Raw genomic sequence first — 22,877 nt, forward strand, 5'->3', positions numbered from 1 at the left:
CCCCCCACATCTTAGTGTCATCAGCAAATTTGAACAGGGTGCTTTTTACCCCCTCATCCAAATCGCTGATGAAGATGTTGAACAGTGCAGGCCCAAGGACCAAGCCCTGTGGAACCCCACTGCCCACGTCCTTCCAGGCTGAGAAAGACCCATCCACTATCACCCTCTGGGTGCGGCCCTCCATCCAGTTGGTGACCCATTTGACTGTGTGGGTGTCTACACCACAGCCCCCTGTTGGCTTTTTTTTTTTTTTTGTAACAAGAGCACATTGTTATCTCATACTCAGCTACTGTAATTTCCAGGTCCTTCTCTGCTTTAGTTGTGGTCATATATATACACCATGCATTCTATTCTCATATTGCCATGTCACTGTGATTTGTTCACACCACTTAAAAATATAGGGACAGATTCAAGTTATCTTTTATCCTTATCTCTTATATGACTAATGTGAGCAGGATTTGACTTTCAGACATGGATAACCACCAGAATGGAAAAGATTTATCAGCTAAGTTACTCTCATATTGAGGTTACAAAGTGCACACTTTACTTATTTTCTGTGAGAGGCTCTCCTCATTTCTCACTCTCACCTTCATCACAGAAGTCCCAAAGCGTATGTCTCCATCATATCCCCAGCTTCTGACAGAAGGCTGTTCTGATTTGCACCCCTTCCATCCACTCCCATTTTTACTCCCACAGGCCAGATCCAGAAATGTAACATTACTGTTATGCAAACCTGAGACAAGGATCTTCAGGGTGACTAAAGGGGATGCCCCTGCTTCAGCCCTCTTAGGAGCACCAGCCATTTAATGCAGTAGCAACCACATCTCTAGCTGGAGAGGGCTGAAACAGGCATCCTCTATGACCCATCAAAACCAGAAGAGGCTCAACAAATGCAACTGTGATTTGATTTTTTTCTGAAAGGGCTGAGCAGACAACGTTACAGATGGTAATCTGTTTTTAATAGCTAGGTAGTAACTTTACAAGGATTTTTATTTTTGATAATTTTGCTCATTCATTTCTTATTTATTCCTATGTTGTAAAACAATTATTAGGAAGAACTACAGCTCATGTGCACTGGTCTTGGTTAACTGACCTGAGTCATATTCAAAGATTGTTTCCTTGGTTTGCAATAGAAGCAACAAGATAGCACAGGGAAAACTTGCATTGTGACTGCCTGTATTATTCAAATTCTTTGGTTCCTTTCTGCATCAGGAGAGGATGGCCATCCAGCTCCTACTATATCCTCCCCACAACTTCTCTGGACACCTCCAGCAGATCACCTAATTGGTTGCACAGACTACAGACCATACCAAGGAACACCTCTAGGCTATTAGGCTCCATTTCTTCATTTTACAGTAAGGGATAGGACACTTCTACCACTTTTGATGAGGAGGCCCCTGGGTGAGCTAGCATCTACTTCAGATTAATTCCTCTATCACTGGGAATATTAATGGGTTTATTAATGCCTGTGCTTTTCTGGAAAAAAAGGGAGTCCTACATCTATGCCTACATCTAGTGCACATTTGTCCCACCTCTCTTGATGATTTTCTGTCTCTACATATCCCTATATCAACTTCTAAGGCACACACTATTTGTGGCCACACACAGTTGGTTATCTCTTCCTGCTGATACTGGCCAAAATAGATTATTAAAAATCCAGGAGCACAAAACTTGTCAGGGAGATTCTCTGCATCCCTGGGGACTTATTTTCTGTTCACTGATTATTCCATGTTTCTGTGCAATGTCCCTTCAGGTGTGTCCACTGACTCCTTATAAAGACTATTGAATCATTCATTCTCAGTTTGGTAGAAGCTTTTAAAAAACTGCTTCAGCCAAAATGGAAATTTTTCAGAACACTGACAAACTGAAACAATTCAGTTTGGGTTGAAAGAAATGGCTCATTAGTTCTGAAACAAATTGTTTCATTTGTAATAAAAGTATGAGACTAAAGTCAGAAAACCAGCAACGAGAAGGTGGACCGGGCAGAGGCCCAGATTTTCAGTCTTGCATGTGGATTGCATAACATGATGTTTCCTAAAGCATGATGTTTACTCAAATTCCTGGTCATCCCAGGAGGAGTACTCACATTTTAGTATACAGAAACCTCTTGGTTGGTTTTGTGAATCTAATTCCAAAAATGAAAGTGGTTTGGAGAGCATGAAAGTTTTGAGTTGCTGAAATGGTTTGCTTATATGTTTCCATTTTTTCCCATTTTGGCTAAAACTATTTGCTGCATTTGACCCAAATATGTAGGAAATAAGTAGAAAATGTAGGGTTCACCAGAACTGCATATTTACCCCAAAAAAATCCCTTCTTCTTTTTCAACACCTTCAAAGAGCACTAGGCTCTGACCTTATTTTTCTACTTAGTACTTCATCTGCTTCCTTTCACTTATATCTTCAATCACTCCACTTCATTCCTGTTTCATCATTTGTTGTCCTTAATACCCATTCTTGGCTTCTGTGACTCTCTCTCCATAAGGGCCTTTTGTTAAAAGGCCTCTCCTTAAGGGCCTTTTGTTCAGTGGGCCCTTCTGGGATTTCAAATACTATGATCCCATTGATCATCTCTACGCTCACTTTCCTCTTAATATACATTATTATCTACTGAATTTGTCCCACACTCCATCATTTTCAGTTTATATAATTGAAATAATTGTACATGTTGGCATTTTAAAAAAAAGTATCTATAGCTTTGTCACCCGCATTGTTAATTATTCAACTTGACAAATCTCAGTGAGATCAGCAGGGCAATCTTTAACAGCATATACTATAGAAAGAGCAAACATGTTCTCTCTACTACTGGGCAAAATGGCCTTTGTACTGCATTTAACAAAGTCTTTACTCCTAATGCACTAGCTTACTGAGGCGTGCAAAAGTCATTTCCACATTAATCTACACCCGAAAAGGCTGCTCTGATAAGACTTGGCCTCAGTCAGTAAATCCTTCTCAGCTCATCTTGGTACTACTGCAAGGCTAATTGCACAAGCAACAATCACATATCTAACTAAGGGATTGACTTAATTTTAAGCTCTCGTTGAAGCTATGCTGTTGCACAGCTAACTGCTGATTTGCTGTACCTAGAGTATTAAGATGAACCACATTGGTCTATTTGTGCTGACATTACTTCTAATAATAATAAATTGTTTCCCCATCCCCTACCCCCTTTATTAAACCTAAACACATGTCTTTCTGGCTATGGTAGCTAACTTAAATTATTTCTATCACTCCCCTTATAAATCCTTTACAATAACATAATGAAATAGAAGACAGCAAATTAAAATGAGTTCTTAAAGTGCTGTGGAACAGAAATGTAAAACTTTCAACTAAAAGGCAATAAACTTTTTTTTGTTTGTTTTTAGATATAATGCAGCTGAAATTAAGGTTCTGTAATGTTTCTGCAAATGGCTTTTATTCCTGCCTTGGAGGCCAGTGTATTCTATGCTGTAGGAAAAGATTACAAAGTAGTAGTCAATTCTGGAAATGCCAGTTTCTAAAAAGAGGAAATTTTCAGTGTAGCTAAGCAGAAAATATATATAACAAGCATGCAGCACAGTGGTGCAGTACTATTTCAACTTAGAATACCAGATGTACCTTATTGAACTTGTACTACCAATGTCAGACGTTCAAAAATGATGGTGCATGTCCCCCTGGAATTGTGTAACTGGCCTAAGAATCATAATTTTTTTTTTTAATTTACTTTTTGCCATTAGAGTTTTTAGGGTATATTTGCATCACGATTTTAATCTTCCTCTCTACCACCATGAGTATTGGAAGCTCACTTTTGCTTTTAAGTGAAAGGTGAAGACATGGCAGCTCTTCCTCTTGCCATTCCTGCCAGCAATGCCAGTTGATATATACATGGGTCAAGCCACAAGCCCTCATTCCTTCCCATGCCATGTCATACACCTGCAGAAGAGAATGGATTTGCTATTGCAATTCTGCCTAAGCATTCTTACACCCACATTTTTACCCCCTCTCCAGTGTATTGGGTACATATCTTAACAGGTAAAAAAAAACAACCCAAGTCTGTCCCAATGGGCGCATCCACACATGCAGGCACATGCACTTGCAGCAGTTCAAATAGGAGTGGCACAAGTTTGAGACAGGGATTTTTGCCTCAGACATGCACCTTAGTGTGAGGCAAGCTGTGCCACCTGGGGCAAAATAACCCTGCCCAACTCCTCCCAGATCTGCAGCCAGGAGGACCTAGAGCCTGAAGCAATATAAAAACCTGCCCTGTGCTGATGCCAGCAGTATAAAAACCTGCCCTGGCAAGGAGCTCAGGACTACTTGCCCCCAGGAGCTTTACCATTCCCCTGCCTGTGCCAGGCTGCTGCTCTTGCTCCTGGCTTGCTCTCAAGAGCTTCTGGGGGGAGGTTGGCCATGCCTCTTCCTGTCTCAGGCTGCTGCTCCTAGCTCCTGGTAGGATCTTCTGGTGAGAAGTGGGCCATGGGGGGGGTGGTCTTCTGCTGCACACCACTGTCCCCTCTCAGTGGGAGGGGGGGTGGCTGCACTGCATTCCACTGCACCCCAGTACCATCCCTCATCTTCTGTACTCCAGTTCCAGCTTGCTGCCCAGCCTGCCACCAAGCCATGGCTGGGGAACAGCCCAAGGAAGAGGCCTACACTCCCTGTGGGCCCCTCCCCCACCATCACTGTTGGTGCTTAAGGACATCTTTTCTGCCCCACCTGTTTTGGCAGGCCACTCTCCGCCTTCCCTTTCACTTTCACCTTTACCTGAAACACTCCTTGGGTGGCTGACCTGGACAGCCTCTGCTGCTGCCACCTGTGGTGCTGCTGCCCCCCTCTAGAGAGGGAAGGGATTCCAAACTGCACCACCTTGCACCACACCACACCTGCATTGGATTACTTCCTTAATTAGCTGTTTGCTTCTGCACTCCCCGATAGTTGCCTCAATGCATCTGATCCTGTGCCTTGTTTCCTTCCTGCTGCCTTGGTGCTAAGTGCCTGAATGAAGACCTGACAGGCTCCTGGACTGAGCTTTAATAAATAGAGCCCCTCCACTACTCCAGCCATCTTTTACACCTGCCTCAGCAGCCTCCCCTGTTTGTTTTTCCCTTGTGTAGTAAGTCCTGTGGTCCACTCCCCCTTGTCCTGGTGTTTGTTGTGTGGCTGAGTAAGCCAGCTTGAGTCTCCCCAACCCTTGTGTATCCCCCCTTTCTCTGTATTCCCCAGGTCTATGCCACCTAGTTTCCTGTGGAGCTGTATCTCAGTGAACTTCAGCCCTGTTCCCACCCTCTCCCTCCACAGCCCCAGCCCATCCCTATTGGATTCACTAACGCTGCTGTGATTTTTTTTTTTCTTTTCCCTCTCCCTTATGTGAAGCAATGGCAGGGCAGGAGCCTTCCTTGGGGGAGGGAAGATGCCCCCACAGAACTTTCTGCAGCCCCCCACTATGGGGGCAGATTCCAGCCAGGCCCCCATTGGGGCTCATGTTCCTACAACCCTCACCCTGGGGACAGAGTCCAACTGACCCCCTCCAGGGATAGACAAGCATGTAACCCCCACTATGGGGGCAACAGGACACTAATGGGGAGCCAGCATGGCCAGGAAGACTCCCCTGGCCAGGCCCCTCCTGGAGGTGCTCCTAAGCCTCACCCCCACACACACACCATTAGGGATCTAGGGCAAGGGCAGTGTGAAGGGCGCTTCTTTAGCCTCCTCCACAGCTAGGAGTGGGAAGGGCAAGGGCCGTGCCCCCAAGCCTAGACCACCAGTGCCTGAGGGGACCAGGTGCAGTATACCAGCCAGCAAATGGACTGAGCCTGCCCCTGGCCCTAGCCCTGGATACCCCAAGGCAGCCCTCCAATGGGGGAAAAGCAGCTACATACAGGTGGCTGTAGGGTGACCTGCAGCCACTGGGCCTGGACCCTCCACCACCAGCCCTTCCAGCTCAGGCACTGGGGGCCCCTTTGCACCACTCACCCGCAGCCACAGGCTAGTGACAACTACCTGAGCAAGGGAACCTGCACTTTGAAACCTGTGTGGTTGGGGCCCCCAAGATTGTGGCAGCCTCCTGCTTTCATGTCAAGGGGAACTTTTTCCTTGCTTTGGAAGCTGCTGCACAAAAGGCTCACCCTATGGTCTCACATCAGAGGGGGTCAAAGTGGCATTCCCTGACTGACAGGCCAATCTTGTCAAGGACCCCATGCAGACCCCCTGGGGTTCCAGCTCTGCCTTATCTTGTAAGGTAGTCCCACCCCCACCCTTGCCACCACCCCTGTCCCAAGGGAATGTAGACTCTTCCAGTCCCAACCAGAGTCCAGGGTCTTAGCAGACCAAGGGATTCAGATGTTGCCTAGTGAGCCTGCTGAGCCCCAGAGCCAGAAGGAGGATGCTCAAGAACTGGTGGGCTCTGCAGAGCCTGTGGACCTCTCAGTCCCGGTGGTCCCCAGGAATGAACTACTTGCATTTCTTGACCATGAGTACCCTCAGTGGTCTGCCAGCAAGATATAGCTCTCTGGACTGCTGGGGACATTTTGACAGCATCCTTGACACTGCGAGGGCACTGATGGAGGAAGGCAAGCACTGCAACACCTAGATCTATAGATGGGCCTGCAGCTTCATAGACTCCCTCTATGCTTATGGGAGGGCACTGTGCAAGCCAGTGGGCCCCACACCAGGCACTGAGGTGTGCGAGGCCCCTGCTGAGCCATCTACTCCACCCCCCCAACCATGACATCATTGAAGATTGTGGAACTCAATGTCCATGGTTGCAGAAAGGGTCTTTGGGTGCACTCCTGCCTTAAGGGGTGTGTGGGGTACCCTGTATTATTCTTGCAGGAGTCAGTGATGACTCCAGTCAATGAGTCTCACTGGTGGCTGGAGTGGGGCGGTAGGGTCTTTTTTAGTCAACGCTCGGACATCTTTTGTGGGGTGGCCACCCTGTTCTCCCCAGGCCTGCAGCTGGAGGTTCTCCAGGATGTTGAGGTGGTGCTAGGCTGCTTGATACACCTCTGAGTCCAAGCTAGCTCAAGGGCTGCTCCTGAACCTTCTCCCCTGCAAAGGACCTGGAGCTAGTGGGTTTTTTCTGCCAGGTGGCCATGTACATCAGCACCCCAAACCCTCGTGAGTGCCTGGTCTTTAGCAGGGACTTTAACGTCACCCTAGATGTACAGGATCAGTCAGGCAGGGAGCAGAACCAGGCCACCATGGGTGTCCTTGAGGAGATCCTGACAGAATGCTCCCTGGTAGACAACCGGCATGCCCAGCCTTCACCTACATGAGGGTAGAGAAGGAGCGGGCATGACACTGCCATTTGACCAAATTTATATCTCATTGCCACACTTTGCCCAGGGCCACTCCTCTGGCATTCAACCAACCTCTTTCAGTGATCACCAGCTTGTCTGGGGCCCAGGTCACACTGGAGCCCAGAAGTCCAGGATCAGCCTACTGTGTGGTGGAGGACATGGTCTTCAGGGAGACCTTCCAGGATTTCTGGCTGTCCTTTTGGGAAACAATGAACATCTTTCTCCTCAGCTCAGAGATGGTGGGACATCGAGAAGGTGTGCATCCAGCTTTTTTGATGCAGCTACACTTGGGGGCACGCCAGGCAGGAGGAGGCAGTCCAAGAGCAGCTCAAGCAGGAAGTGCTGGAGCTGGTGAGGCACCTGGCCAGTTACCCAACCAACTGTCGCTCTGCAGGGAGTGTCAGAAGAGGTTGGAAGAGCTTTACACTCTGGATGACCACCATTTGTACACTTGTGCGTCCAGTTCCTTCAGGAGATGGACCACAGCTCCCATTTCTTCTATTCCCTGGAGAGGAGATGGGGAGCCAAGAAGTACATTGCCTGCCTTCTGGTGGGTGACAGCACCCCACTCACAGATCCAGGTGAGATGCATCGGCGCACGTGGGTTTTCTATGAAGAGCTCTCTCCCTGGATCCAACCAATGCCAAGGCCTGTTGGACCCTGTGGGAGGGACTCTCACAGGTCAGCGCAGGCAACAAAGGCCAGCTGGAGGCTTCTTTTCCCCTGGATGAGTCACAAGGTGCTGGGCATGGAGTTCTACCAGGCTTTTGGGACATCCTTGGCCTGGACTTTGCCACAGTCTGAGCCAAATCCAAGGGTAGTGGGGAGCTCCCCTTGTCATGCCCGAGGGCCATGCTGACCCTCTTGCCAAAGATGGGGGATCCCCACAACCTGAGGAACAGGAATCCTGTGTTCCTCCTCTGCATGGACTACAAGGTGGCAGTGAAAGCTATCTCGCTGCACCTGTGGTCCGTGCTGGCAAATGTGATCCAGCCTGACCATGATGCCTGGATGTTCCATCTTCAACAACCTCTACCTGGTTCGGGACCTCCTGGAGTGGGTGCACTGAGAGGACCTGTTTTTTGCTGTCTTGTCCCTGGACCAGGAGAAGGCGTTAGACATGACGAATCATGGGTATCTCACAGGCATGCTGCTTATCTTTGCCCTCAGGCCCCACTGCGTGCAGGCTCTCCAGGTGCTGTACACCTCTGCAGAGTGTTTGGTGAAGCTGAACTGGATTCTAATGGAGCCCATCTCATTCAGGCAAGGGGTGCATCAAGGCTGCCCACTGTCAGGCCAGCTGCACACCTTGGTTCTGGAGCTCTTCCTTGTCCTCCTGCAGAGGCAAAAGGCAGGGTTGGTGCTCTAGGAACTGGCAGTGCAGCTGGTCCTGCCAGCATATCCCAATGATGTATACCTCATGGTCCAGGATCTGGGTGACCTGGCACAGGTGGAAGCATGCCGGGCATTGTACTCAACAACCCCCTCTTCCCGGGTCAACTGGGTCAAGAGCTTTGGCCTGACGGTGGGTGATTGGTGGAAGGTGGGCTCATGCCCCCTTGCACTCTGTGAGATCCACTGTAGCATGGGCTTGCTGTTCTACTTGGGGGTCTACCTGTCCCCCATGAACCCTTCCCTGCTGGAGAACTGGCATCAGCTGGAGGCAAGGGTGGTGGAGCAGTTCTGGGCATGAGTGGAACTGCTGTGGTGTCTCTCCCTGCATGAGAGTGCACTGGTGTTGAACCAGCTAGTCCTGTCCATGCTCTGGCACAGCTTACATACCCTGTCAGTTTGCCCAAGCTCCTTGCTGGGCTTCAGAGATGGGTGCTAAAGTTTTTCTGGTCAAGATGGCACTGGGTCACTGTGGAGGTCCTGAGCCTCCCCTTGTGGGATGGTGGCCAGGGCCTGGTTTGCCTGCACAGCCAGGTCCTGATGTTCCACCTTCAGGCCCCACAGTGACTATTAAACAGTGTTGGAGGTCACGCAGCATGGGGCCACCTGAGGTGCACCTTCTTCTGCCACTTCCAGGAGCTGCTAGTCATACTGGAGCCCCTCAGGTTGTGGGGCTTCTCTGTGCAGGACCTGTAAGGGCTTCCAGAATTCTACTGGGACCTTCTCCAGGTCTGGAAGCTGGTCTCTGTTGCAGGTGCTCTGGAGGCACTTACCCAGGGCACCAATGTGCTCATCAAGCTGCTCCTCTGGAAGTATGGCCCAGCTGGAGGTATCAATGTCAAAGGTGCCCCAGTTTTGACAGAGGTTGGTTCTGAGTGGTGTTACCCATATTGGAGACCCCCTGGACTAGGATAGGCAGGCATGGGTGGACCCCGCTGCACCAGCCCAGTACATGGGTTTACCCATGACATGTGCAACCTGCTGCCTAGTCCAGGAGGTGACATCTGCCTTATCTCCCAACACCCTTGCCTTTGTTGATGATGGTGGTCCCTCCATCCTCCAGCCCACCAGAGTTTGTCATGGGGCCAGCACCTCACCCAGCCTTGTAGCACTCACTGCTCCACCACCTGAGCCACCTGGAGGACACCAAACCAATCAGCTTCTTCACCTCCTATTGCTGCCACCTCTATATGCTTTCACTGCATGATCAACCATGTTGCCCTCACATCCTGCCCAGACACCAAGTGGCAGGATGCTCAGTGAAGGCATAGCTGGGGTGTCCCAGTGCCTGAGCCTTTATTCCACCCTCATCCCATGAGCCACTGGGGACCTCAGATAATGGCGCCTCCATGGAGCTGTTGCCATGGACATGTATATGGTGAGCTTTACAGACACCCTGGTCTCTTGCCCCTTCTGCAGTCAGAGGGAGACCCTGGCACACATGACACTTGAGTGCTCCAGGCTGCCACCCTTCCACCATTGGAACCTCCTCTTGAGGTTCTGGATGAACTTCACCTCCCACCTTTTTATTTTTGAACACCTCATCCATGGCTCCTTCAAGTCCTGGGACCTCCTGGTCAACCTCCTCCTGGCCCTGGCCAAGTGGGCACTGTACACAACCAGGAAGGAGTCTCTGGCTGGAAAGGTGCCCAGGGACTGTGGGGCCATATTTGTCTCACTGGTCTGCACACATTTCTGGGCAGAGCACCACTGGACAGCATCCACCAGCTCCGTAGATGTCTTTGCTGACCAGTGAGTGCAGCCCACAGGGCTCTGCTTCCCTTAGGAAGACTCATTGTCACTTCTTGACCCTTTGACCCTCACATCACTCCTATCCTGTTTTTTGCCTTTGTTGTCCCAAGAATTGTTGTATTATTCACCCATTAGCCCCACACAGGAGGTGCTATTAATTAGCTGAGTGGGCCTTAGGACCCACAATACTTGAATGATACAAAGAGACAAGGCATGGTCCTGTTCTATGCCCTGCCCTGCTTTTTCCCTGGTTTATTCTTTTTTGGGGGGGAGGGGTGGATACCTGGATATCCTAACAAATTTTGGTAAGGTTTTTTGTTCCCAGTGTGCCTCTTGCTGCATCTCAAACTGCTTTCAGATGTGGCAAGAGGCACATGCAGGCTTGTTTGGACACACCCAAAGAAACTAAAATATAATGCTCAGAGCAAAGGATTAGAATATACTGGGTGTGTCTACACAAAATATTTACTGAACAGTTGACTAATTGAGCAGTAAACATCTCAGCATTTACCTGTACACCCCCTTTTAGGGTGGAAAAAACTAGTAAACTTCACAGCAGGGTAGTATTTGTAAATACAAGCACTGGAGCGCTTCAGAGTTTTTTCACGCACAGCAGCACATATGTAGATGCTGACCAACTTGCTGAGGTACAAGGTTACTTCAGTGCAGGGGCCTGCTGGCCAGCCCCATGCTGAAGGTCCTTTGTGCCCTGGCCAGCCCCTCTGCAGCACATTGTGCCCAGTTGCAGCAGCCCCAGGCTGGCAGGCTGACCCTGCCAGCTAGGGCTGCTGCAGCCCAGTTCAATGTGCTGTGCTCCAAGTGCAGGTGTAAACCACATGCCTGGGAGCTTTCTGGGCCCAATAAATGGTGGTATACTCCAAGTAGAGATACCTGAAATTATTTCTATACTACATCCCCTGTACTATTGGGGACATCCAATCTCAAACATTGAGGGCTCATCCCCTCCCACTGCCATGCTACATACTGCATACACACTATCAAATAATTTGGGAGAATTCTCACAGGTTTGTTCTCCTGAGAGAAAAATTTACCCAGAGCCACATGTACAGACATTCAAATGCTGAGGCTCTGAAGGGTGAAATGCTTGCAGTGCTGACACTGTTTAGCCAAGAGAAGGCCCTATGCACACATCTTAGCATGCTCTGAAGGCTTCCTTTGCCTGCATGGCAAGAGCTGGCAACAGTGCATAGGCCAGCTCTGATTGGTGATCCAGGCTGTCCATGGTCAGCTTGTGTTTCTCTGCAGTACAATGTGCAGTTTATCAATGAGGCATGTTCTGTTCTCTGCTGGAGCAGCAGGATCCAGTGAGTGACATAATGTCTCCCTGAGGTGAGGCAAAAATTGAAGGACTGCAATCTCTTCTGAGAGAAGCCATGGAATATGCAGACATTTACTGTCTCAGAAATAACTCAATTATGAGTGATTTAACCCTGGTTGTTACCCAGGTTATTTTTCTCCTGGAGAGGCGACTTTTTACTCTGGGAGAAAAATCCTGAACATCTTTACACTCATGGTTTCTTCTGGAGAACAGCAACTCTCCCAGGAGAAACTGAGAGCAATTATACACATCATTTGTCTGCTCCAGTGCACTGGAAATCCAGCATATTGAAGCAGATTCCATTAATCAAGTCTACAGAGCACACAAACTGACACACCCGGTGCTGCATTGTATGCATTTGTATAAACAGCAAATACAAATGCATCAGTGCTAAGAAAATGTCAGTGATACACTTTGAAACTAAAACACGTTTGATGTGCACCTTTGCCATTTTCTCAGTGCTGAGCCACATTTTGCTGTTTATACAAATGCATGTGACACTGTACATTGTAAACATGTATATGTAGACCATAAATATCTGTACAAGGCCATGGAAATGTACCAGTGAAGCTTCTCAGATATATCCATCACACTGTAAGCATACCAGAGACATCTTAACACTCTAAGTATATCCAGATTTGTAGGGTATGAATGGAACCAGACTCTGCAGAAAGTGCTGAAAACAAATTGTAGATCTACTCTTAAGAGAACCAGAGATAATTATATTGCTCTATCTACCACCCAAAAGAGTTGTAATTATTAATGTCAATTTTGACCACATAAAGTACCATACTGCCAAGTATTTGAAGTGTCTATAGGTTATAGGAGAGAGGATAGCTTAGGGTTTTGCACGTGCTTTTTCTTGTTCATGAATATGCAGCATGTTTGGGATTTATATTTTAATATTTAAAAGCCTAATTTCTGTATTATCAACTTTGCCTACTGCACATGCTTATATAATGTTTGAGATTTAGAATACCATTCTAAAAAAATGAAATCCTATTTAAATATCAAATGTGTTATGTTCAGAATGACAGCCAGTTACCATATTACCTACCTAGTCTAGCAGATTTTGAAAGGCTTCAGCATCCCAAAGCAAGTACTTACCCTCACTAGGGCAGGAGTGCACAATTATAGATCAGCTGTCAATGGTCAAGTAAATACTGCTATAAGTAAATAATATTCTACACATCACCACTTGGATCCTGGATTTAGAAAGACAATATTTTTTTCTTCTTCAAAGTGACTGTCATTTTGTCTCTGGCTCAGCTTGAGAACCTTTACTTCTGTAGTTGGCCAACTCTGTGTTCCACTTTGGATCACCCAGGCATTCTCTATAGATGTTCTCCATGTAGAATCAGTCTGTTTCCTATTCATCCCAGAGGAAATTCTGGTGAAATGGGAAATTTAGGCCATGTTAAGAGAAAAAGAGTGGGCCCCCTCTTCCCTCCTGGCTATAGAACATCAATCCCAAGAAGAACTGTTACTTAGGGCAGCCTGGCAGCTAAAACCAAACCTAAGCAGGAACCAGAGCCTAATCCTGACTAAAGGGTGAAAGGTGGACTGGTTACAACTGAGCTTAGAGATATGGGGTGGCTACAAGGGGAGCAGGGAGGCCGGCTATTAGTAAGCCTGTGGGACAAAACAGTTTTTCTGAGGTGTTTCCATCTATTTGTAGGGCAGGCCAGGGCCCAGAGAAAGAATAAGGCATAAGGGATCTGCATCCCTATGGAATGAGAAGAGGCACCAGAGGGATTGTCTTCTAAACCAGACTGAGAGCCTGCAAACAATTCCATCAAGGCTTGGCAGCTGAGAAACTAGGCACTTGGGTAACTGGAAAGGCAAACAAGCAGGTACTAGAAGGCATGACTGAGCCCTGAAGTCACAATTCAGAAGATGTTGACACAGCATTACAAAAAAATTAAAATAAAAATCAACCAGCCCTGGTCTTCTAGGCCTTTCTGGTAGCTCTGGATCTTGATGATTAGACTGGTTGGCTAACAATTTTATTTTGTTCTGTGGTGTTTATTATTGTTGTTGTTATACAGTCTCTGTGATAGATGGAACGAGATTTTTACTTCTCTTTTTGTTTATATTTTATTCTTTCAGAGTTTCTCCTATGCGCACCATTTTTTTTCTCTAGCTCCTCAAATATTTGCTCTATTTGGACACTTCAGTCCAAAAATAAATAAATAAATAACATCCAAAACTTGCAGACACCTCATTAGAAGTATGTTTTATTTATTCCTGAAGTTCATGTATGAAATTTGATTGAGTTGGGAAACTTCTAACTAATAAGAAACCTCCACATTTATGGAAATATGGAAATTAAACAATGTTGAGGAGAATAGCAATTATCTCCAGAGCTTAGTGGCACATTTATTCCACTATTCTACCTTTGCTTTGAGAAACTCACTGTTTCCAAAAGATGCACAGAGCTGTCACACTTCCTTACTGCAAGAGACTGCTCCTTAGTTATGGCTACTGTGAGAAGAGGCTCTGTTTATCTAGTAAATAGCTTTAAATGCATCTGTCAGTGACCTGCAGTGTCTAGCACTAACTGATACATATAAGAAAACTTGAACTTCCTAGGGAGTAGAATATTCACCCCTATTCTTTCATTCTTCATCCCCTCCACATTCAGGTTTTGGAGCACAGTTGCCATGGTGCAAAGTCCTCCAGGGGATGCCATTTTAGAACCCCTCTAAAGCCATTTAGAGAGGTTCAACTTCTCCTGGCAGTCACTGCATTCCCAGGAGAGACCAAGAATATACAGGTGCTCAGGATTTCCTCCCTGAGCAAACAGTCACTCCAGGAGAAATATAAGCCAAGAACAACAAGAGTTAAATCACTCCCAGGAGAATTTCTTCTGAGAGAAAAAATGTCGGCAGATGGTTTTTTCTGAGAGAAGCCACAACACAGTTTTCTAGTATACCAGGGTACTTTGTTCCCCCTCGTCACAGGGAGATAGTATGTCACTCATTGGACTCTGCTGCTGTAGCAAGGAACAGAACAATCCCCATATTGTGCTGCAGGAAACACAGGCTGACCATGGGTAGTCTGGATCAGCCAATCTGGGCTGTCCTGTGCAGTACTGCCATTCATTTCTCAGCAGACTAAGGAAGTGCAGAGCGTCCTGTGCACAGGGCCTCCTGTGGCATCAGCACTTGCAAGCATTTTGCTGTTCAGGGCCTTGGCATTCAAATTACTGTGCAGGCATCACCAGGTAAGTTTTTCCACCAGGAAAATATATCTGAGAGAATTCTCAGAGATCATATATATATATGTCTCTTTCAGTATCTGCAGCTGGCGCCCAGCTCACCAACTTCTACTTAGGAGCTTAGCACCTACTTTCCTATTCCCATCTGTGGGACAGAGAGGTGGGTATAGAATTTTGGAATAGAAGGATGCAACATAGGTGCAAAATGAATCCAGGGGCCTTACACACAGAGCAAGAATGGAATAGCCTCAAAGAGAACCTACTTCTGAATGAGGTAGCCAATTGGATTATCTATCACTGTTTCCCTGTGTACTGTATAACTGCATATACATGTATGTTGGATATACATTTGAGGACAGTAATCTAGTTTACTTTTGAATTCCCATGTGATCAAGTGTGAAAGGATCTTTAAAACTTTTATTTTATTAATACTGGTTTTCAGGCAACAGCTGAAGTGGACGAATGCAAGTCATATGTAGCACTACACATTGCTACAGTCAGAATATGCCATAGTTTGTTTGGCCATTCTCTACATATTGAAGGTGTTTCTTTGGGGGGTGGGGGCTGAGTAGTCCTCCATCTTAACCATCGGTAATCTCCAAAATTCCTGTGGTCCAAAGGTTAGAGACTAAAATAACTAATTCTAGAATAAAAGTTATCAACTGTTTTGTTTGTGTTTCATATAATTTCCTTTGTATCTCCTTTTTTCCAGGAAATAAAAATAATAAAAGATGGATATATATACATTTAGACACACAGCTTTAAACTGTTTTTGCCTCTTTGCATTCTTGATATTAGCTGGAAAACCTAGATCCCAACCTAATCTGAGAATTAATGGAGGCCTTCTAAGTTAAGGAAGAAAACTAAAGTCAAATTATAAGGAAAGTGGCATGCTGCCAATAAAAATAAGAGGAAAAATGAAATTTTGTATTTCATTTGTTGAGAAACACACCTTAAAAAATTGGGTATTAGCTCAGATAAAAATGTATTCTTATAAGTTGGAAGAGTCTAGCAGTCTGGACCACAGTATACCAATCTATAAAGAAAGCCAAGAGCCTAGGTAAAGGAAGGGAAGATCTATATCATGCGACTGACTAAACACACAAACACCATAGACTGCAGCAACACTGAATAATTATATTAAATGATAGTTATGCTCTGTACAAATCACACTGTACACTTCCATGTTAGTTTCTTTCTCAGTTCTCTACCATGTGTGTTTTACAGAGGCAGCACAAGAAGAAAAGAACCACAAAAGGTTCTTATGGAATATATTCTCTGTACCCAGGGATGATGATGACTATTTTTTCTGTCACCTAAAGGAACTAGTAGTTGCAGTATTCTATCTGTATGTACCTTACAAAGCATTTTTGAGCATTGGATTAAATGTACTCTGTAAATGCAAACTATTGTTAGTAGCAGTAGTCTATCTTTGATATTGGTTTACTCACAATGTATCAGGTCTTGCTTGCTGTTTTAAATTGCCTACATGCTGTGGAAGAAGGGTTTTGTTCTCCTTGCTTCCCTTGGTGAGATTAGAGCTGTGCAAATAATTTATATTTTGATTTGGCCAACTAGAAATCTAAAAACTATTCAGTTCAACTTGTAATATTTTCCCCCAATATTTTGCTCACAAAAAGAGAGAGAAAAAAAAAACAGCATTGTTTTTCCTCTCTTGTTTTTAAGTAGCTGTATTAAAACCTATGGAAAAATGAAAAAAATGCTTAGAAAAAAGGATTGCCTCTTTTCATCTGCCCACCAAGAGCTGGGATATTGATCCAACGTATGAGAGACCCAAGTTTAAAATTTTTACTCTGCTGCAGAGGATTTCACTCCACATCTCCCATATTCTTACTCAGTATGCTGCAGGGATAGGAGTTAGTAAAAGAAACCCATTTTCAGGCTATCTGTGTGTCAGCAGTTAAGAAACTGTTATGGCAAACAGGAAATCTGGATTCCAGAGTCCAATACAATAAATACATAAGAAAACGGGAGTATCCAGGATTCTGTAAAAGGGGGTGCAGGAGCAGCCACAGGTACTGTAGGGGTGGCTGAACCCCCTGCTCCCAGCCTCTCCCCCCACCAGTGGACAGGCAAATCCTGTTGCTGGTGCTCCTGCTCCAGAATGGTTAAGTCCCTCGATCAGGTTAGAATCTTCTCTCCCTCCTTTCAGTCCCTCCTCCCTTCCCCTCTGCACTCAGTGACATATCCACTGCCCTCCTTCCCTCACCTTTCCTCCTTGGCTGAGCCAGCTGGCAACAGAGCCCAACTGAAGTAGGATATAAGCAGCTGTAAAGCAGGGACAGCAGCAGCATTGGGGAATGGGAGAGGATGGGATGTGCCATGGAGGGAAAGGCAAGGGGATCTTATTCTCTTCAGGGACTTAAAAGAAAAAAATTCCCCAGCTGCGGCTCCCCTGATATCTACTGAAAGGGGGTGGAGATGCACCTGTGTTTCTGTACCTTCTCTGGATCCACTCATTAATAAAAGCATTATAAAAGCGTTATAAAAACTAGAGAACCACTACTGTCAACAACTCCTCCTCCTCATTCTCTCATAATTTGTCACCCTAATTCTTCATTTCTTTGGCTTTTACAGGTACCCAAAATAGAAACAGCTTGCTTTAGAAGTATCAAAGGCTTCTCATTTCCATGGTCACATATTCCATCTGAGTTCACAAATAATGTTTAATACTATGAAACAATAATTAATAGAGAATAAAAAAAATTATCCCTCCTCTAGGTGATAAGACAAATATATATAGGTTTTATAATACTGATTCAGTCTCCTTGATTGTATGAAGTTTTCAGTGAACTTGCTAGTTTTTAATCACATGTTCTTCTGTCATCCGCCAACTGTTGCTGCTTTTTCCTTTGGCAGTATAGATGGAAAAAAAAAAGATAAGTTGGAATCAGCACTGAAGTACAAATCATTACTAAAGAAGACGGGATAGAGATGCACCTTACAGACTAACAGAATTGGAGATATAACCGCTTATGTAAGTAAGATCTCACTTAATAAGAAATTGTAAGGTAAATCCCTATCCCTATCCTGCCTTCTGCCTGACTTCAGACTTACACAGCTAATTACCTCTGTTCTTATTTATTACTATGTTTCTTAGGAGTCCTAGTGATGAACCAAGACACATTATGGTTCCACATCACTTTAGAACCCTCTATGGATAAATATGCATAAATCATTTATGGGGGGGGGGGCGGGGGGGAAATCACCGGACATCTGTTTTCTACTTACATGTTTTCTTATACATTCACTTAGAATCAGGGGTATCTATACATATGCTCCAAGTGGGGTGGGGGGCCATTTTTAATTAGAATGGCTCCCAGTTACTCTAATTAAAATGCCTCAGTGTCACAAATATTCAGTGTCCTGCATTTCAAAATGCTATAAGCAGGAGGTTTAAACTAAAATGAGCTATAGTTAAAGCACCCCCATGGCCATTTTGAAATGTGGGATGCTGAATACAGGTGACAGTGTGGCACACTAGAGTGTTCACATTAGAACTCATTGGAGCACATGTAGAGGCAGGAGTTCTGTAAGGCTAACAGGTTTTGAACATGACCTTATTGAGACCTGGAATCACTGTGAACCACCTTATAAATTAAAATGTTTTTAGCTGGGCCCCTAAAAAGGGCTTTGGGAACCTAACGTCAGACTGCCAGATTTGATATCTATTAAAACAGGAACAAAAATGTTTTTGCTCACACATTTCATTGATGCCTAGGCATGTTTACTTTGCTTACTGATGGCTAGAGGCTATTTGTTTTGAGCATGTGTTCTGTTAACCGAAGTGGGAATATTCATTTTAATTTTGGCACACTAACATCAGCTTGAGAGTGCATTTACATTGTTACATAGATACCCATGTGCTTTTTTCAACCTACAGTAAAAGCTCTGTTAACCAGCTTTTTAGTAACTAGAACACTGTAGTAAGTGGAAGTTCCAGCCAGCCGGCCGGCCAGCCAAACATAGGAGGGGGGGAGCTTGCACACAGCGGCCACTGCCACCACACACCACCCTGCACTGCTGCCACTTCACATGCAGCCTCCCCCACCCCCCAGCCATGCTCCATGTCTGACCGAAAACCCTTGTCTCAGGTAAGTGCCATTTTTAGATTACTGACACCCCCCAACTCCCCACTCATGCTGGATAACAGAGCTTTTACTATATATCCCAAACACCCTATGATGAGAAACTGGGCATTGATTCCATTTAGCTCAGCATACCTGCAAATAGCAAAAACCCAGTTCTGTGAAAACAGCAGGAGTCGAGAACCATCATGTAGTTTGTATCTGGAGGAGCCACTACTCATAGCAACATTACGAAATGCAATACAAGGAAGGCTTTTGCCCACATATCTGCATGTGTCAGGGTATGTTTAATGGCAACAACATATGTGTAGCTGTCAAACATGTAAGAAAGGTAACATGAGCCAATTTGCATTAGAATAATTACTACCTTCTGTTGGAAAAGGTGGTTTAGGTAGAGCATAGGTCTTAACAGGAAGCATCTTAGCAAAGCTCTGTTTGGTTAATGGGTTTTTTTTATCACAGGTAAATGACTGATTGTCACCTGTATAAGGCATAAGTATCATAAGAGGCTTTTTTTTTTCTGAATGTGCTGAGTTTGTAACCACATGTTCTCTGCATGTTCGTACTGTGATACCTCATACTACATCATTTTCTTTAAAGTGAATATTTCCCAATTGCTGCAATGGGGAAAGCTGGGATAACATAGAATCTATCCCTTATTTTCTTCTGTTTTTTAGAAAAATACACTTATTCCTAGACACTTGTCACTTTTAGTCAAAAATCAATGCTGGCATTTGGAAAGACAGATCTGGTTGATGCTTGTCAAGTTTAATATAACATTTTGAAATAACCTACTTGCCAAGAGCTACAAGGCCTGTTCACCTACAAAGGAAGCGTTTGCCATCCTTAAATAAGGATCACAGCTAGGATGTCAGGTCATCACTAATTTCCAAGATCATACTTTTGTTGTCACTGCAAAAGGTAAACATTACCTTGCAAATTATAAATACATGCACCATATCTCTGGATTATTGTCTGAGCTAAAATAAGGTTTAGTATATTTAATATTTGTATTAATGTCTAAGGACCCTGACCAAGATTAGACTCATTGGGCATGACTACACGTACATTAATGCACCTTTGCTACTGCACTTTAAGCTTCATACCTCTCATATAAGGTAATACATAAACGTGCAGCAGTCTGCCCTAACATTCAGTAGAAAAACTGCATGCCTTAGTGGTGCTTAATGCACAGTAGCCTATTTCTACTGTGTATTAGCACTGTTTTTGATGTGGTGCTTTAATGCATGGTAGAATAGGCTACTGAGCATTAAAGCACATGAGTAGACATGACCAGTCTGTTGGGCCCTGTAGAATCATATTAACAGAAAATCTAGGTCCCAACAGACATGCAACCAAATTAAGGAAACAAGAGCACAGAGAACAAAAGTAATTTGCTTAAGGTCACACAGCCAATCAGTAGCTACAGAAATGAAATCGAGATCTTGAGTCCCTGTCCCTCTGCTCCAATTCACTGGAATACACTATATTCAGAAGCTGGAAGATGTCATCTGTCCTTCTTCTCCTGCACTGCTAAAATATCGAGACAAGAATTTCTTAGGGAGATAACTTTTATTGGACCAGCTATGTCATTGGGATTAAGTCAGACAAGCTTTTGAATGCAAGACATTCTCCATCAGAACCTGACAAAAAATGTCTTGCATTCAAAGGTTTGTCTAACCTAATCCTAATGACATGGTTGGTCCAATAAAAGATATCACCCTAAGAAATCCGTGGTCTTTGTGAAATTTATTGACAATCACAGCTACAACATCACTGTTATACTACCCTAAACTATTAGACCTTCTTGTCATTGATACAGAGCACATTTATATGTGCAAATGCTCTGGTCTGAGTTTACTCTAAAGTACTCTAGAGTTAACCCACCCTGGCAAACATCTACACATGCAGGAAAGTGGAAGCAGATTTGGTACTCATGGCAGCAGTCTATACCTGTTCCTGCCAGCCCTGCACTGGCCCCTTGCAGTAGTCAGGGAGAGCTCTAGACTGCCCCTGGGTGCTAGTCTAGGGGCTGCCAGGGAGGACCAGGCCAGGAAACAGCTGTTTCCTGGCCAGGGCTGGCACATGGTGGGGACAGCCATAGAATCATAGAAAATGAGGGGTGGAAGGAACCTCAGGAAGACATCTTGTCCAACCCCCTGCTCAAAGCAGGACCATCCCAGACACCATTCCATCCAGAGCTTTGTCAAGTTACCATAAAAACTTCTAACTATGGAGATTCCATCACCTCTCTAAGTAACCTGTTCCAGTGCTTCACCACTCTCCTGGTGAGAGAATTTTTCCTAATATCCTACTTAAACCTCCCTGGCTGCAACTTGAGACAATTGCTCCTTGTTGTCATCTGCCACCACTGGGAGCAGTCTAGCTCCGTCCTCTTTGGAACCACCCTTCAGGTAATTAAATCCTCTATGGGGCTACTATGGAGCTACAATGTCCCCCTGCCCTGGCAGCAGGGAGTTCCCAGCCCCTGCTATATAATCACAAATAGCACAAGTGATCCACAGTCATGGAGCCTGGGCTGGGAGATTCTTTTCTCCCAGCCCCTGTTCTGCAATCACAAAGTGGGGGCTGGGAGCTCTCTGCTGCTGGGACAGGGAACACAGTTCCTGTCCAGGTTCTGGTGATGGAGCCCAGCCAGCCAGCCACAGCAACAGGCAACTCCTGGGGGCACAGAGCAATCTCCTGCCCCCTGCTGCCCAGTACCATATTTGTTCCTAATTGGCCATCTACATGTGCACTACTGTGCAGTAAGTAATCAGAAGTAAATTTGCTACTTGTATTTTCAGATAGTAAATTCACTCATGATTAAAGCAAATTACTGCACAATAAAGCATTTGCATGTATAGACAGTGATGCCTACTGCACAGTAATTAGCTCTAATCTTGAGTAAAGCATCTCATGTAAGTGTGCCCATAGAGACATATCCCATCTCTACATCATACATTGTACCCTGTGGAGATTACAATAGATACTGCTAGTCATCTAATCTCTCACACAACAGAAAATAAAGACATGGAAGAAGTATTTATGGGGTACAATACCCTGACACCGTGGTTGAGAATTACTGATCTAGAAAGAAGGTCTGTTAGAGTGTGGGACTTGAAGTAAGCCTAAGTATTAGCATGGACATATCCCTAAGCACCTAAATTCAATGTCTTGTTCAGGTACCCCATTCACTATGTATGAGCTGTTGTTCTGTGTTCAGTTATAAGCAGAACCTCTTCTCTCTCCTTTCTTCTGCATACTGTAATCAAAGTTGATGATGAAGGTAATGATGCAGAATAATGCCCAAAATATAATGATAACAGAATAACTGCATTGAAATGATCACCCAGAAGAAATATGTGTCATTCTGCATTTAGTTCAATATACGTATATTGGTTTTTCTGGAAAACTAAGAAATTGTTAATAATATGGAGCTAATTTGCTGGTGACTTAGGTAGTAATTTTCTTTCTAGTTATGAATATAACTATAAATGTTATTTATCCAATCCACATCTTGCACCAACAGATGCACAATAGAGAACAGTTGTTCAGAACCAAATCCTATCTTTAATTTGCTCAGAATTTTTATGCATTAGGTTGCTGCTTTGGTACTTACTGTTTTCACACAAATTGTTCTCTTTCCCTTTTGCTAAAATGTTGCTTCTTTGTCAAGCTTGCGATGGAGTTCTCACAGAATATGGTCTACTTTTTCACTTGTGCTGTTTGTACCACTGTTGGTAATTCTACCACAATCAAACTATATGTGAGATCTTGACTACTTTATTC

At 44.9% G+C, this 22,877-nt stretch overlaps 1 long non-coding RNA gene across 1 annotated transcript in view; it reads right to left on the reverse strand.

Moving 5' to 3' along the window:
• LOC109319203 overlaps positions 1-21,854 on the reverse strand; it is a 23,822-nt gene extending 1,968 nt beyond the window's left edge. The window contains exons 1-2 of the long non-coding RNA XR_002103409.1: positions 21,845-21,854; positions 11,403-11,506 (exon numbers count right to left, since the gene is read on the reverse strand). This is a non-coding gene — a long non-coding RNA (uncharacterized LOC109319203). The remainder of the gene's footprint in view (positions 1-11,402; positions 11,507-21,844) is intronic.
• Positions 21,855-22,877: the final 1,023 nt, after the last annotated feature.

The sequence above is a fragment of the Crocodylus porosus genome, unplaced genomic scaffold (genome assembly GCF_001723895.1).
Source record: "Crocodylus porosus isolate Cpor-Errol unplaced genomic scaffold, CroPor_comp1, whole genome shotgun sequence".
Taxonomy (NCBI): domain Eukaryota; kingdom Metazoa; phylum Chordata; order Crocodylia; family Crocodylidae; genus Crocodylus; species Crocodylus porosus.